Source organism: Suricata suricatta, chromosome 4 (assembly GCF_006229205.1).
Source record: "Suricata suricatta isolate VVHF042 chromosome 4, meerkat_22Aug2017_6uvM2_HiC, whole genome shotgun sequence".
Taxonomy (NCBI): Eukaryota; Metazoa; Chordata; class Mammalia; order Carnivora; family Herpestidae; genus Suricata; species Suricata suricatta.
Genome location: NC_043703.1, coordinates 67320881 through 67337597, shown reverse-complemented (window position 1 = coordinate 67337597; position 16717 = coordinate 67320881). Strand labels below are relative to the sequence as shown.

The 16717-nt window shown below is 37.7% G+C and overlaps 1 protein-coding gene across 8 annotated transcripts in view; it reads left to right on the top strand.

Annotated features, from left to right (window-relative positions):
- Positions 1-16717, top strand: part of PDS5B (PDS5 cohesin associated factor B) — a 184282-nt gene that overhangs the window by 35141 nt on the left and 132424 nt on the right. The window contains exon 1 of one of the 8 annotated variants that reach the window (XM_029936865.1): positions 11482-11500. The exons of the other annotated variants lie outside the window; for them this stretch is intronic. The gene's annotated coding sequence lies outside the window, so the exon portion shown is untranslated. Of the gene's footprint in view, positions 1-11481; positions 11501-16717 lie in introns of those variants that run through there. 8 annotated transcript variants of the gene reach the window in all.

The window sequence follows — 16717 nt, the reverse complement described above, 5'->3', positions numbered from 1 at the left end:
AAAGAGAGTTGGGGAGATAGAGGGATGCAAAACCTGAGACACTATTGAATACTGAAAACAAACCGAAGGTCGAAGGGGTAGGGGTGGTGGTGGTGATGGAGGAGGGCACTTGTGGGGAAGAGCACTGGGTATTGTATGGAAACCAATTTGACAATAAACTATTAAAAAAAATTACCTCAATGACTTCTCAATCTATCAAAAAAAATGTCAGTGAGTGTGAACAGGAAAAGAAAGGAGACAACAAATTCCTTATTTAAATAGTAATAAAGGAACACAAAAAGAAAAAAAACAAAGGGAAGGAGGAATGGTCATGGAGGGGGGCACTTGTGGGGAGAGGCACTAGGTGTTATATGGAAACCAATTTGACAGTAAACCTATAAATTAAAAAAAATAAAATAATATTTTATTTAAAAAAAACTACAGTGACACCCTTAAAAAAGTTCAGTTTTAAGAAAAATATTTTAAGAAAAGCTCAAAAGATAGGCAGTCTATAATATCTGTAGATTATTGGTTTGTTTTCAGTCTTTAAAGATTGCTTTTTAAAAATAATTTATTACAAGTACTTTAAGATAACACATCTTACAAGGGAACTATTTTTCATTCAAAGTTCAAATCAAGTCTATATTCCATTTTTACATATTTAACAGTGGAAATAATTTTGAATTCTGTATTTCCTGTTAATTTAGTTCTGTGCATATTTTTCCATCTCTCTAGAAGTGCTTTTATTTTTGGTATATATTATGATGGTACTTGTTTTATGAAAATGTTGTCATTATATCCATATGTGTGTGTGTGTGTGTGCATGCACACATTTGAGAACAGTACTTTTCCTTACTCCTCAGCATTAGTATGGATGAGCTTGATAGAGCTTGTTTATTGTAATGACTGCATAATGTTCTATGGGAAGACTTGGCACATTTCATTTAGCTGTTCCCTTGTCGATGTCAGGTTTTTCCCATGTTTTTCCCCCCACTATAAATGGTGCTAAGATAAATATTCTTGTACAGTTTATATTGACATTTTTATTACTGTGAGATAGAATGGGAAGACAAGAATTACTGGGTCGAAGGGAATGTGTTATTAAAATTTAATAGATATCGTACATACATTCCTTTTTGAAAGGCTGTAATAATTCACATTTTCAAAAACACTGACAGATCAGTAGTTTTCACATTGTTCTCTGGGGACTTCCTTGTCAATAGGAGTTGGGGGCATTGGGTACTGATCACCCATTTCAACTGGTGAGCTCTTTTAATCTGTTCACTATATTTGACATTGTTGTAAGATTTTGGTTAGAAGAATGAGTTTCATGATTAAAGTAAGTTTGAAGAGTAACTTCTCATGTAATTAGATTTTTCTTTTAGATCAAACCAGACATTGAGATCACTTAACTTTTTGGATGCTTGTGTTGGCTCCCAATTCCTATAGAATTGTTTTCATTGAACCACATTTTAAATACCGTTGGCTTGCATTGAGGAATAAAAAGAAGTAAATAAAATTCATTTTTGTGCTTATTCTAGATATGATGCAGGGTTATCCTTTAACTTACTCACTGACCTACTGAGGGTTCAGTGAAGTAAGAAAAGCTTCAGAAAAGCTTCACTTCCCTTGAGGAAGTTTTAGGTTTTTAACTTTTGGACAGTGTTAATCTTATAATTGATATTTGTCTGATTTATTCATCTTATGCTTTTTGAAGATAGTTTGTTAGTGACTTATTTGTTACATACCATAACTATAGTGCTCCATGTTTGGCTTTTGAAATAAATAAAACCAAGAAGTTAAGTATGCTCTTGTGGCTGTTTCCAATCATATAACCATGTAAGCAGCTGACATGTCATTGCAGTTCTCTCACACAGGAGCTTTCTGATCCTGGGTAAATCAGTCATCCTCTCTTGACCTTGGTTTCTTCATTTGTTATATGGGGATGCTAATAAAATGACAGTTGATGATTTTCCAAGGACACCTTTCAGTACATTCAGTGACTGGTTTCTTAGGTTTCTAATGGATTTTGTGATGAAAGAAAAAAGGAAACTGAAGTGCAGCCCATTAAAATTAAGTACGTGGGGGCTAGGACAAATGTGGCTCAAATCTGGAGCTTTCTAATGCTGTTGTTTAACCCACTTAAAATATATAAATAAAGATAAGTTTTTTTTCTGTTCATATTTTGTATTTTTTCCTGATTCAGTCTTGGAAGAATGTATGTTTCTAGGAATTTATACAATCTTCCTAGTTAGTAACCCAATTAAAATATTAAAGCATTCCTTAACTTTTCTGAGTCATTAGCCTTCTAGTATTATAACCTCTGTACTTTCTTCCTAGAAACACACATATTTTCCTGTATATGCAAACTTCATACTCTTTTAGATGACTACATGGCTCATAGACCTCTTAAAGCCCATTTTTCTAGGTTTCCTTTTTGGAAGTTCAATTTTAAGAGCTGATCTAGAGTGGTGGTTCTCCATCTAGAGTGATTTTGCCATGCAGGGACATTTGGCAATACTTGAAAACATTTTTGGTTTTGTGTAAAACCAGGAGTCATGGTGGGGTGCATGTGTGTGTGTTTGTGGTTTATGTGTTACTGGCATCTGGTGGGCCAAGGCCAGGGATGTGACTAACCATCTTAGAATGCATAGGAACACTCATATGCCCACCCACAACAAATAATTCTGAGCAAAAACAATTGGTTGATACCAAATGCGTTTAGGTTGAGAGGCCCTGATCTGGAGGAAGAGATGAATTGGATTTCTTTCAAAAATCTTTCATAATCCTTGGAATCTACCTGGGCTTCTTTGCTGACAGCTGGGTAGGATCTTGTTTAAGGTTGTAGTCTGTGGACCTTACTCTGTCTTGAATATTCTGCCTTTCATGTTTGCATAGTTTATTCTATTATTCTTTTTCAGGTTTCTTTTCAAATGTCACTTCATCCAAAGGTCCTTTTTTGTCTTTGCAGTCTAAAACAGATCCTTTCCCCACTTATCCTTAGTTTTATTAACATTTCACATTACCCAACACACACACTTATTTGTTGTCTTTCTCCCTCCAACTTTAAGTTCCATGAGAGCATGCTTCTTTGTCTTTATTGCTATATCTCTCCTGGCTCAAATAGTACTGTGGTATAATAGGTGCCCAAATATTTGTTGTTAAAAGAATGAATGGCATGAGTCTGTTATTGTGGCAAGTTTGTGGTGTTTATTTTAGCAAAGCCCTATGTTTTAGGGATCAAATGAGCAGATGGTAAGGTTGACAACCTTTTGTGAAAATTAAGGGCTCTTACCTAAGTCTTCACCTGGATGTAGCATAAGCTAAGAGTCTATCTGAGGGCTAAGCAAGGATTAAAAAGAAATAATTATGGGAGGCCTGGGTGGCTCAGTCAGTTAAATATCCTACTCTTGATTTCAGCTAAGGTCATTATTTCACAGTTCTTGAGATTGAACCCCATGTTAGTGCGAAGCCTGCTTCTCTGTTTCCGTCTCTCTCTGCCTCTCCCTCCCTCACTTGTGCATGCTATCTCTCTCTCTCACAATAAATAAATAACTTAAAGTTTTTTGGGTGCTCTATTCTGTACTGTTCTTCAAACTAGTTTGACCATGGGAATTATCTGAAACATTCCTTAAAAATGTGGAATATGAAGTCTCTCCCAAATCTTACTGAATCAAAATTTCTAGAGGAGAAACCAGGACAATTTTATTAAAAATAAACAGGAGAATTGTAGTTTTCAGATGATACTGGGAGAATTGGATTTCTACGTGCAAAAGAATGAAGGTAGGACCCATATCTCAAGCAATATATAAAAATTAGCTCAAACTGGATCAGTGACCCTAAAGAGCTAAAGCTCATAAAGCCTTACAAGAAAACATAGTGGTACAATTTCATACCCTTGGATTTGGTAATAAATTCTTGGCTATGATACCATCAGCGAGAGCAGTAAAAGAAACACAGTGGATAAATTTGGCTTCATAAAAATTAAAAACTTGTGCATCAAAAGACGTTGTTAAGAAAGGGAAAAGACAATCTACAGAATGGGAGAAAATATTTATAAGTCATATATCTGATAAAGTTTTAATATCCAGAATATATAAGGATGCCTACAACTCAACAGCAAAAGGGCAAATAACCTACTTTAAAAGTTGGCAAAAGACTTGAATAGACAATTCTCAAAAGAATCTGTAAAATCCTAAGTATATACTACATAAGTATATAAAGTATATATATCCTATATAAGTATATAAAGAATTTAAAACAGGGTCTTGAAGAGATATTTGTACACCCATGTTTATTGTAGTATTCATAATAGTGATAAGTGGAAACAACTTAAGTAGAAACAATTCATTAACAGATGAATGAATAAAGTGTTGTATATATGTTCAGTGGAATATTATTCCATCATAAAAAATAGTGAAGGTGTGATATCTGATACAACATGAATGGACCTTGGAGATATTCTGAGTGAAATAAGCTAGACACAAAAGGACAAATACTGTATGCTTACACTTATCTGAGGTACTTAGAATAGGCAAATTGATAGAGACAGAACGTAGATTAGAGGTTACTAGGGGCTGGGGAGAAGAGAGAATGGAGGGGTTATTACTTAATGGCTATAGAGTTTCTTTTTAGGGTTATGAAAAGTTTCAGGAATAGTTAATGGTGAAGGCTGCACAACACTGTAAGTATAATCAGCACTACTAAATTCTACGTTTAAAATGGCAAATTTCACTCTATATATATTTTACCACAATAAAAAACTAGTAATGTATGATTTGAAAGCTATTGAATTGTATACTTTATTAATATTTTTTGATGTATGTTTATTTTTGAGAGAGAGAGCGTGAGCTGGGGAGGGGTGGAGGGGAAAGCATAGTGTAGAGATTTAATTTAGTTTGGGCAGACTTGGGAAAGCATACCTGAGGAATTGACACATGAGATTTGAAAAGTCAGTGTTAGCCAGGCATGAGGAGAAGGGGTGACAGAGAGAAGGAAAAAGGTTTGAAGCAAAAAGAAGAGCACACACTGAGACAGAAGGATCTTGGTTTAGTGTATTTAAGGAGTAGAGGTGTGACAGGAGTATGGCGATTAAAGTAGTCAGATTAGTATATTTAGAATTTATGCTAAGGGCACTGGGAATCTATTTAAGAATTTTAAGTAAGGCAGTGATATGAAGAGATTACTATACTAAGAAGATCATTTCTGGCTGCTGTATGAACAAATTGGAGGTGGCTTAGATTAGGTTGTGGTGAAATGATAGCTAAATGTAGGTGGATTTCATTTACGTTTCACAGGTAGCATTTATAGGACTTGGTTGCTTTTAAGTGTTGAAAGGGTCACTCCCAGTTGTCTGAGAGGACCCAGTTGGGTACACTAAGGCACCATATACAGAGAGAAGCTAGAAGGTGGATTATTTTGTAAGGGGAAGAAGTTGGAAGATAGTTTATTGTTTAATTTTGGGGATTTTAAGTTCAAGATGCCTTTGCGAATAAACCAGGTAGAAATGTCAACTCGTTGTATATATGGACTAGTTTTTATAAGAGATCTGGAGGTAGGATATGTATTATTTTAAAGTCTTTGGAGTAGGTTTTTAAAAGTTTACAGCAAAAGTCTGGAGAAAAACATAAAAAAAGTGAATTAAGCGGTCAGAGTTGAATTCTGATGAATTACTAACATAGAAAATACAGAAAGGAAACAACAAAGACAAGAGTGACCAGTAAGGTAGGAGAAAAATCAGGAAGAGCTAGAGTAGGAACCAAAGGAAAAGAGTGTTTTAAGGAGAAGGGTATGACCAACTGTGTGTCATACTGCTGAGATCAGTTAAGTAAGGATTAAAAAAGTGTTCATTTGATTTGACAGCATGGAGGTCAGTGATGACTTCTTGTTAGCTTTTATTGCATAACCAATCACCCCAAAACTTAACAGCTTAAAATAACTGTTTATTTGGCTCCCAGTTCTGCAGGTTGGCAAGTTGAGTTTGGCATAGCTGGGCAGTAGCTGGGCAGTTCTACTCATCTTGGCCAGCTTGCTCATGCATCCCCAGGTACGCCTCTGTGACTACCTGCTAGTTTGACTGTGGCTGGCTTGTTCTTGATGATCGTGGCTGGAATAACTGGGACCTTTTTCCATATGATCTCTCATTTTCCAGTGTGATAACTTTTGGACTTGTGCACATGTTAAGTAGGGTTCCAAGAACAGCAAGTCCATAAACTCCAAGGCAGAAACCCTTGCCAAATGTCCCAGTGCATCAAGTCATAAGATCATTTCAGATTTAAGGGCCAGAAAAACACTCTTGATTGGAGGAACAACAAAGTCATGTTGCAAGGGTATGGATACAGAAAAGGGAAAAATCCGTTGTTGTTTTTGAAGCCTGCTTGTTACAATGATTACGGCAAAGGCATTATTGCTGGTGATGGAGGGATGTTGTAAACAAGATTGCTAGTATGAAAAGTGAATGGGAACTGAAGATGTGAAGGTAGAAAATATACTTTTAGAGAAGCTTGGCTGTCAAGGTAATTTGAGAGAAAAGACAGTAGTAGTTGGAGAGGTATTTGTAGTCTAGGCAGGTGTGTTGCAGTATTCTTACCACTGAAAAACAGTATGTTGAGTGCTGAGAGAAGGGATCAAGTAGACACTGAGGATGCTGATGCAGAGGAAAGAGGAGACAGCTAATCAAGTGAAAGTCTCTGATAAACCTGTAGAGGATGAGATTTTGTGTACCTGTGAAGGGATTCGTTTTTGATGTAAGGCTAACCTATTTTCTAACAACAGGGAAGGAGGAGAGAATGGGTATAAATGCTGTAGGTAGGCCAGTAGATTTAGTGATGGAGACTGAAGAGGTTCCTGTTTGATAGAGCTGCTGTTTTCTCAGTGAAATCGAGGTTTGCAAGAATGCGTGCTTGAGGTTTGATATGCATAGAGGAATACATAATGTTATTTGCCACTGAGTGGGACATTGAGCTGAGTGGGACATTGAGCTGATGTAGAGAAACACCAGTCATTCAGTAAATGAGATATACTATCAATATTAATATAAAAAGTATTACTTTAAAGAGATTTAACAGGGGTATCTAAGTAGCTTAGTAAAGCATCCAGCTCTTGATTTCAGTTCAGATCATGATCTCATGGTTCATGGGATCATGCCTGAAGTCTGACTGCACTAACAGCACAGAGCCTGCTTGGGATTCTGTCTCTTCTTTCTCTGCCCCTCCCCCCACTTGCTCACACAGGCATTCTCTAACCCCCTTCTTCAAAATAAAAACATTAAAATAAAATGTAAACAAGATTTAACAGAATACTTTCTGTATTGTTAGGAACTGGTGCTAATTGATGAGGTGCTTTGGTGGCTCAGTTGGTTAAACATCTGACTATAGCTCAGGTCATGATCTCATGGTTTGTGAGGTGGAGACTGCTTTGGATTCTCTGTCCCCCTCTTTCTGTACCCCTCCCCCACTCACACTCAGGTGTGCTTGCTCTCTGTCTCTCTCAAAAATAAACATGAAATATATATAAAAAAAGAAACTGGTGCTAGTCAAGATATTCTATATTCTGGGGTTCTTTTTCTTTTTGAAGTTTAACTTCACTTCCTTTTGTAATGTTGATGGTCCTTAAAAAGCATATAGGCAAGAAATATGTTGAAACTTTTATAAATAAACATTACTAAAAATATGAACAGAACAAGTTTGCTGTCTAAAAGGACTTTAAACTATTTTAAATTACTTTGTTTCACCAGAACTCATAGGGATAACTATTAAATAAACTTAATTTGAATTTAAAAAGATTAATTCAAATTGCTTGGTGGCTTACTGGTAACATTGTAAATTGAAAACTTTTTTGCATAGTTGGAAAATACGTAAATATGTGTAACCTTAAGGTTATACACTTAGGGAAAATTAACATAATTTATTTTGTCTTTTATTCTTTTAGAAAACACTTCTAGTAGCTTTTTAATTGTTCTTGGCTTAGAATAAGCCTAACTTCTTATTCTCTGTAATCACTGTGTACTGGAAAGGTTGTCCTTATGGAGGGCACCATCTGCTGGTTATAAGAGGTACCGATTGTGGGAAGACTGCCTTTTGTAGTTACCAGACTCTTCAGAAAATCTTGTTTCCCTTCTAAATCCATCTCAGACTTGGAGTAAAGGCCCAGGAGGAAAAGCAGTTTTTAATAAAAACGGCCAAGTAGAGATTCTAGTAGCAGTTTTATTTGATTTGTGTGACCTTGAATTTGTTGTCACATATTGGATTTTTAATAAAAATCATGACAATGTCAGATGTCTATCTTTATTTCTTCTCAGATCAATTTAAAAAATGATTATTCCTATTGCTCTTATCTTTGCTCTTCAGTCAGTACTTTTTTCTTTTCTGTTCATTCAAAGGATCTTAAATATGTTTACTGTAGACTTATTTGATCTTAAGAACATTTATATGTGATGTTATCAAAATAAAGAACAGTGGTTTCATTGATTTTTCTTCCAAGGACTGTCATTATGATTTTTAAAAATACTGATATGGAGGTGCCTGGGTGGCTTGGTTGAGCATCTGACTTCAGCTTGGGTCATGGTCTCATGGTTCATGAGTTCAAGCACCGTGTCCACCTCTCTGTTGTCAAAGCTTGGAATCAGCTTTGGATCCTCTGTCTCCCTCTCCCTCTGCCCCTCTCCCTCTGCACCCTCTCAAAAATTAATAAACATGAAAGAAGATCAGATTAAAAATACTAATGTTTCCTTTAATTAACATTTTATATGAACTTATTCAAAGGTTGTATAAGCTCTTTAGCATTAAAATTTCTTGTAATTTACTTATTGTCCATAAGGGATATACAAATGTAAATATTTGTAATGTACATACAGTGCCTGCAATGAAATTAACTGCTTTCTGAAACTATTTCACATTATTCTTTGAAAACAGGGAAATTCTAGATGATCATGGTTTTACTATAAATTGGTGGTAAATTAAAAGCATATATATTTTAAATGGAAAAAGGAATTAGTACTTTGTTCTCTAGTGTGTTTAGTGTATAAAATGGATTCTGATACTGGTCAGTTTTATATAAATTATTGTTAAGTACAGTTATTTTCCTTTTTTTTTAGTATATCTGGTCTTCATGTGAATAATTGGAATTCCACAGAGCTGAAATAAATTATGTCAGATAATTTCTTTGAGTCTGTTAAACCTCAGAGGAGCAACTGTATATCACTATCTCTTATTATTCATTTCTGATAGAAATTGATGTTCTGTTTATTTCCCAAACCCTTCCTTTCTTCCTCAGCATTGCTCCCTTTCCCTTCTCATTTACACTTTTCTTCCCCCTCTTATGTTGAAGTTTACTGATTATTTCTATTATTCTCTGGAAACTTTTTTCTTTTTTTTTTAAAAAAATATTTTATTTATTTTTGAGAGAGAGACACCGTGAGCAGGGGAGGCACAGATCCCGACGTGGGGCTTGAACCCACGAACCCTGAGAACATGACCTGAGCTGAAGTCAGACGCTTAACCGCCTGAGCCACCCAGGCGCCCCTCTGGAAACTTTCTTAAAGATCACTTTTCTAGGCCCAACGAAGTATTTGTTGAAGCCATTTTGTATGTTTCAGCAATGTGTATTTCTGAAATAGCACTGTATGCCACCCCTTCATCCTCAAGCATTTTTTCTAGGTTAAAAAAACGTTTTCAATTTCTCTACCAGTTCTGACTCTCTTCTGTTTTTGTTCCTATCCCCCTCTCCATATCAATATAGATATTTCCTCTGGGTTGAGTCTTGGGTGTCTCAGCTCATCCTACATGTTTTTCTTAATCTTGTAAACCCATAAAGCATGAGCTTTATGGCCAAAATATTTGCTGGCCTTGAATTTTCTCTAAAACTTCAGATCTATATCTTTAGTTGCCTTCTAGACCAAAAATTTTTTCCCAGGACTTGATCTCTGTATTTTTTTTTTCCCTATCTCCATTATGATAAGGGCAGAGCTTTTATATATTTGCTTGTCATTGCATTCCTAGTCTCTGGTGTAGTATATTGCACCAAGTAAATTCTCAGAAAAAAATTTCTTTTTTTTGTTTTGGTCTTTTGTTTTTTTACTATAGTTTATTGTCAAGTTGGTTTTCATATAACACCCAGTGCTCATCCCAACAAGTGCCCTCCTCCATGCCCATCACCCATTTCCCCCTCTCTCCCACTCCCATCAATCCTCAGTTTGTTCTCAGTATTTAAGAGTTGCTTGTGGTTTGCCTCCCTCCCTCTCCTTAACTACTTTCCCCCCTTCCCCTCCCCTGTACTCCTGTTAAGTTTATCCTGTTCCACATATAAGTGAAAACATATGGTATCTGTCTTTCTCCGCCTGACTAATTTCACGTAGCATAATACTCTCGAGTTCCATCCATGTTGCTACAAATGGCCAGATTTCATTCTTTCTCATTGCCACGTAGTATTCCGTTGTATATATAAACCACATCTTCTTGATCCATTCATCAGGTGATGGACATTTAGGCTGTTTCCATGATTTGGCTATTGATGACAGTGTTGTTATGAACATTGGGCACATGTGTCCCTATGCATCAGCACTCCTGTATCCCTTGGGTAAATTCCTAGCAGTGTTATTGCTGGGTCATAGGGGAGTTCTATTGTTAATTTTTTGAGGAACCTCCACACTGTTTTCCAGAGTAGCCACACCAGTTTGCATTCCTACCAACAGTTTAAGAGGGTGCTTGTTTCTCCACACCCTCGCCAGCATCTATAGTCTCCTGCTTTGTCCATTTTAGCCACTCTGACTGGCTTGGTATTGTAGCAGTTTTCTAAGTGGTTTTACTGTATTTGATGTCTTCTTTCTGGTCTGTATTGCCTATTGTAGCCATCACTTATTAGAACCTTCTGGCCATTCACTCAGCAAGGATTTCCAGAGTATCTACTTTGTGCTAGGTTCTCTAATAGATGTTAGCATAAATCAATATGGTATCCTTAGCTTATGGGGCTTACAGACTAGTAAGAGAAACTGATGTAGAATAAGAAGTTCACTAAATATGATGTGATAAATGCCAATTACGAAGTAAATGTTTGAAGTTTCCCTAGCTGTAGGGGAAGGAGCCTTGCTCTGCTTGGAGAAGTCAGTGAAAGTTTAAACATAGACTTAATTAAGATACATAGTTTGCTTAGTGGAGGAGGGCCAGTATATGCCTTACTCTGAAGAAACAGCTTGTATATATTCACAGAGTTATTTCAAATCTCTGCTTCCAGTACTATTGTTTATAAAACTGAAGTGCAAACTGAGTAAACCTGCCCCTTAGTTGGCTCTTATCTTTTCCTCCTTAGCTCCGTCTACTTCCTTCCACTTTTTCCTTCAGTCACAGTTCTAGATCTTAAGTTAAGAAATTCTGAACTGGGGAGGAGCCAAGATGGCGGAGAGGAAGGGAGCTCTGTAAACTTCGTCTGCCCCATCTATCGAACTGAGACGGACATTACTCTCATCTGCAAGAGCGGAAGGAGAAAATACGGAATCCAGAAAGAAGACAAACTCAAAGATACCTGAGTGAGTGAGTGCGAACTGGGGAGATTGGAAAATGGGCCAGCCTGAGACGGGCAGGGGAGGCGGGAGGCCCAGCCCAACACAGGGCAAAGGCGCAGGAGCCTGAGAGGCAAAGGGAAAGGACAGAGAGACTGAACACGCTCTTAGTACTGTCTCTGGGGAAGAGGTAAGGAAGACTTGGCTGCGCTTGGAGAAACTCACTTCATATATAACTGCTGGGTAGCCCGAATCCCAAACCCAGGTGGCCCAAGGGAAAGAACAGCTTCCATCCCTGCGCCATCTCAGCAGGGAATCAGAAGCCACAGTAGTGGCGGCGCCCGGGGCGCTCACTTCGACCTCGGTTTTGGGAGTGGGAGCACGCACCTCATTTCCACGGTGCATCTCGCCCTCAGCATTGGCCGCTCGAATCCTGAATCTTGGATGCCAACAGGGAAAAAAAATAGCCCCCACACCTATGCAGTCCCAGCAGGGAGTTGGCAGTCATGGAGGCCAGGGCGCATGCTCAGGCTACAGGAGCTTCCAGCTCATTTCCAGAAGCGCACAGCGCCTTGGGCAACAGCCACGCACTCATTCCTTCCCCAACGGATCATCATCACAGCTTGGGTGGGGAATCCGCAGTTGGGTCTGTGAAGGCGCACACTTCACCTCCTGCTGCACATCTCGCCTTAGGCAGCACACCTCGCCTCAGGCAGGGGCAGCCTAAATCCCTGCCTGAGACAAGACCAACCGATTCCTCCCTCTAAGAAGCCAGCCACCAAAGCAAATACATCTCATCTGTGGTAGCATAAAAGTGCATGGACTGGAACTTTGAACCCTGGCGGGCCTGGAAAATAAAACTTGGCTCAACCAGGGCACAAGGATATCGGACTCATTAGAGTGGCCTACAGGACTTGGTTCAGCGGAGCTAGGTGTGCCGCCATTCTAATCTCTGCAGACACCAAGGCAGAGCCTCTGAGAGCAGCCTCCAAGACCTACCACACCAGACCACGCCTATCCATGAGGGAGAGTGCTGTTTTTTTTCCCCTTATAGAAACAGATTTTTTTCTTCACTTTTTTCGTACTTATTTTTTTAATTATTATTACTTTTTTTTACTCAGTTATTAAAAATTTTTACTCCTTATTTTCCTTTCTCCTTTCTTCCTTTTTTTTTTTTAACCTTCTTGCAATCCAGATATATTCTCCTGTATCTCATCTTTACCTCTCCCCTCAACTGGCCATACACTTTTAGACTGTGCACTGTCTTTTGTTGTCTCTGACACCCTTTTATTCTTTTTTTTCTTTTTTTTTTAAACTTTTCTTCTTTTCGATCTTTCCTTTCCATTTTCTTTCTTTATTCCCCTTTTAATGTGTTTCTTTGTTTGATTTGTCTCTGCGTCTGTGTGCTTCTGTTCCCTCTGTGTTTGTCTGTCTGTTTTCCTTATTAGGGCTACACCAAGAAACAAGCCAAAGTGTGCATGACGGTGAGTCCCAAATATTGCTGAGTAGGGAAATAAAATATTCAAAGGCCCAACAAGAGAAACTGGGAGACTCCAAGAAAAGAATATTTCCTGAAATGACAAGCCCTGGACAGTCAATAAGCCTCCTTTAACAGAGCAATATTAACAGGTGCACAGTGCACAACAAGCTTTCTAAAGGTGAAAAGAGACAGAAAACTAGCAAAAATGACAAAATGAAGGAACTCTCCCCTGAAGAACCTCCAGGAGGAAGTCGCAGCCACAGAACTGCTCAAGGCAGATCTAGACAACATACCAGATCAAGAATTTAAAAAACTTGTCATATAATTAATCGCTGGGGTTGAGAAAAGCATCAAAGAATCAACTGAGACAATGAGTAGGCACTTTGAAAATAGGTGTGATGAGTTAAAAAAGGCTATAGATGAGGTGAATACAAACTGGAGGCAGCCACCTCAAGGATTGATGAGGCAGAGAGAAGAATAGGTGAATTAGAAGATATAGTTATAGCAAAACAGGAAGCTGAAAAAAAGAGAGAAATTAATCCAGGAGCAGGAAAGGAGAATTCAAGACCTGAGTGATACAATCAAAGGGAACAACATCTGTATCATAGCAATTCCTAAAGAGGAGGACAGAGAGAAAGGTCCTGAAAGGATACTAGACCAAATTATAACTGAGACTTTCCCAAATCTGGGAAAAGAAATAGACATTCAAATTCAAGAAGCACAAAGAATCCCCTTAAGACGTAATTTGAATTGGCCTTCAGCATGACATATCATAGTGAAACTGGCAAAATATAAAGATAAAGAGAGAATTCTGAAAGCAGCTAGGAAGAAAAGGGCCCTCACATACAAAGGGAAACCTATCAGAGTGGTTACAGGCCTATCTAATGAAACCTGGCAGGCCAGGAAGGAATGGCAGGAAATCGTCAACGTGATGAACAGAAAAAATATGCAGCCAAGAATCCTTTATCCAGCAAGCCTGTTATTCAAAATAGAAGGGGAGATAAAGGTTTTCTCAAATAAAGAAACATTGAGAGAATTCATGACAACCAAAACAGCCCTACAGGAAATCAAAAGAGGGACTCTATGAGGGAAATGTTGCAAAGAATACAAGGTGCCAGAGACACCAAAATAACATGAATTCTAGGGAGAACACAATGACTCTAAACCCACATTTTTCGATAATAACACTGAATGTAAATGGATTGAATGCTCCAACCAAAAGACACAGGGTAGCAGAATGGATTAAAAAACAAAACCCATCTATTTGCAGTCTACAAGAGACTCATTTTCGACTGGAAGACACCTTCAGGTTGAGGGTAAAGGGATGGAGAAATATCTATCGTGCGACTGGAAGCCAAAAGAAAGCTGGAGTAGCCATACTTATATCAGACAAACTGGACTTTAAAGGCAGTAACAAGAGATGAAGAAGGACGTTATATAATAATTACAGGATTTCTCCATCAGGAAGAGCTAACAGTTATAAATATCTATGCGTCAAATTCGGGAGCACCCAAATACATAAAAAAAATTAATTACAGAAAGAAACAATCTTATTGACAAAAATGTGCTAATTGCAGGGGACTCTAATACTTCACTGACAGCAATGAATAGATCAACCAGACAGAAAATCACTAAGGAAACAATGGACCTGAACGACACATTGGAACAGATGGAACTGATAGATATATTTAGAACTCTGCATCCTGAAGAGAGGAAATTCACCTTCTTTTCGAGTGCACATGGCACATTCTCCAAGATAGATCACATACTGGGGTATAAAGCAGCTCTCCATAAGTATAAACGAATAGAGATCATACCATGCACACTTTCAGATCACATTGCTATGAAACTTGAAATTAACCACAGGAAAAAGTTTGAAAAACCTCCAAAAATGTGGAGGTTAAAATCCACCCTACTAAAGGATGATTGGGTTAATCAGGCAATTAGAGAATAAATAAAAAATATATGGAAACCAATGAAAATGAAAATACAACAATCCAAAATCTCTGGGACGCAGCAAAGGCAGTCCTAAGAGGAAAGTATATTGCAATCTAGGCCAATCTCAACAAACTAGAAAGAGCACAAATTCAAAATTTAACAGAGCACCTACTGAAACTAGAAGGGAGGCAGCAAAAGGACCCCAAATCCAGCAGAAGAAAAGAAATAATAAAGATCAGGGCAGAAATAAACAATATAGAATCCAAAAGAACAGTTGAGCAGATCACTGAAACCAACAGTTGGTTCTTTGAAAAAATAAAATTGATAAACCTCTAGCCAGCCTCCTCAGAATGAAAAGAGAGAGCCCCCAGATAGACAAAATCACGAATGAAAAAGGATCTAATACAACCAATCCCTTAGAAATATAAGCAATCATTAGATTACTATGAAAAATAATATGCCAACAAACTGGACAACCTAGAAGAAATGGACAAATTCCTAAGTGCACATGCACTGCCAAAATTCAAACGGGAAGAGTTAGAAAGCATGAATAGACCAATAACCAGTGAAGAAGTTGAATCCGCTATCAAAAATCTCCCAACGAATAAGAGCCCAGGGCCAGATGGCTTCCCAGGGGAATTCTACCAGACATTTAAAGCAGAGCTCATACCCATTCCTCTCAAACTATTCCAAAAAATAGAAATAGAAGGAAGACTTCCAAACTCATTCTACGAAGCCAGCATCACCTTGATACCCAAACTAGACAGAGACCCAACCAAAAAAGAGAACTACAGACCAATATCCTTAATGAATACAGATGTAAAAATACTCAACAAGATACTAGCAAATCGAATTCAATAGCATATAAAAAGAATTATCAATCATGATCAAGTGGGATTCATTCCTGGGTTACAGGGCTGGTTCAATGTCCACAAATCCATCAAATGTAATCTATCACATTAACAAAAGAAAGGATAAAAATCATATGATCCTGTCAATAGATGCAGAAAAAGCATTTGTCAAAATACAGCACCCTTTCCTAATAAAAACCCTTGAGAAAGTCGGAATATTACCTAAACATTATAAGAGCAGTTTATGAAAAGCCCACAGCTAATATCATCCTCATTGGGGAAAAACTGAGAGCTTTCCCCCTGAGATCAGGACCACGACAGGGATGTCCGCTCTCACCACTGCTGTTTAACATAGTGCTGGAAGTTCTAGCATCAGCAATCAGACAACCAAATTAAATAAAAGGCATCAGAATTGGCAAAGAAGAAGTCAAACTTTTACTTTTTGCAGATGACATGATACGCTATATGGAAAACCCAATTGACTCCACCAGAAGCCTTCTAGAACTGATCAATGAATCAGTAAAGTTGCAGTGTACAATATCAATGTACAGAAGTCAGTTGCATTCCTATACACCAAAGATGAAGCAGCCAAAAGAGAAATCAAGAAACTGATCCCATTCACGATTGCATGAAAAACCATCAAATACCTAGGAGTAAACCTAACCAAGGATGTAAAAGACCTATATGATGAAAACTATAGAAAACTTATGAAAGAGATTGAAGAAGACACCAAGAAATGGAAAAACATTCCCTGTTCATGGATCGGAAGAATAAACATTGTGAAAATGTCATTACTACCCAAAGCAATCTACACATTCAATGAATCCCCGTCAAAATTGCACCAACATTCTTCTCAAAGCTTGAACAAACTATTCTCAAATTTGTATGGAACCACAAAAGACCCTGATTAGCCAAAGTGATATTGAAGAAGAAAACCAAAATGGGAGGCATTACAATCCCAGACTTTAGCCTCTA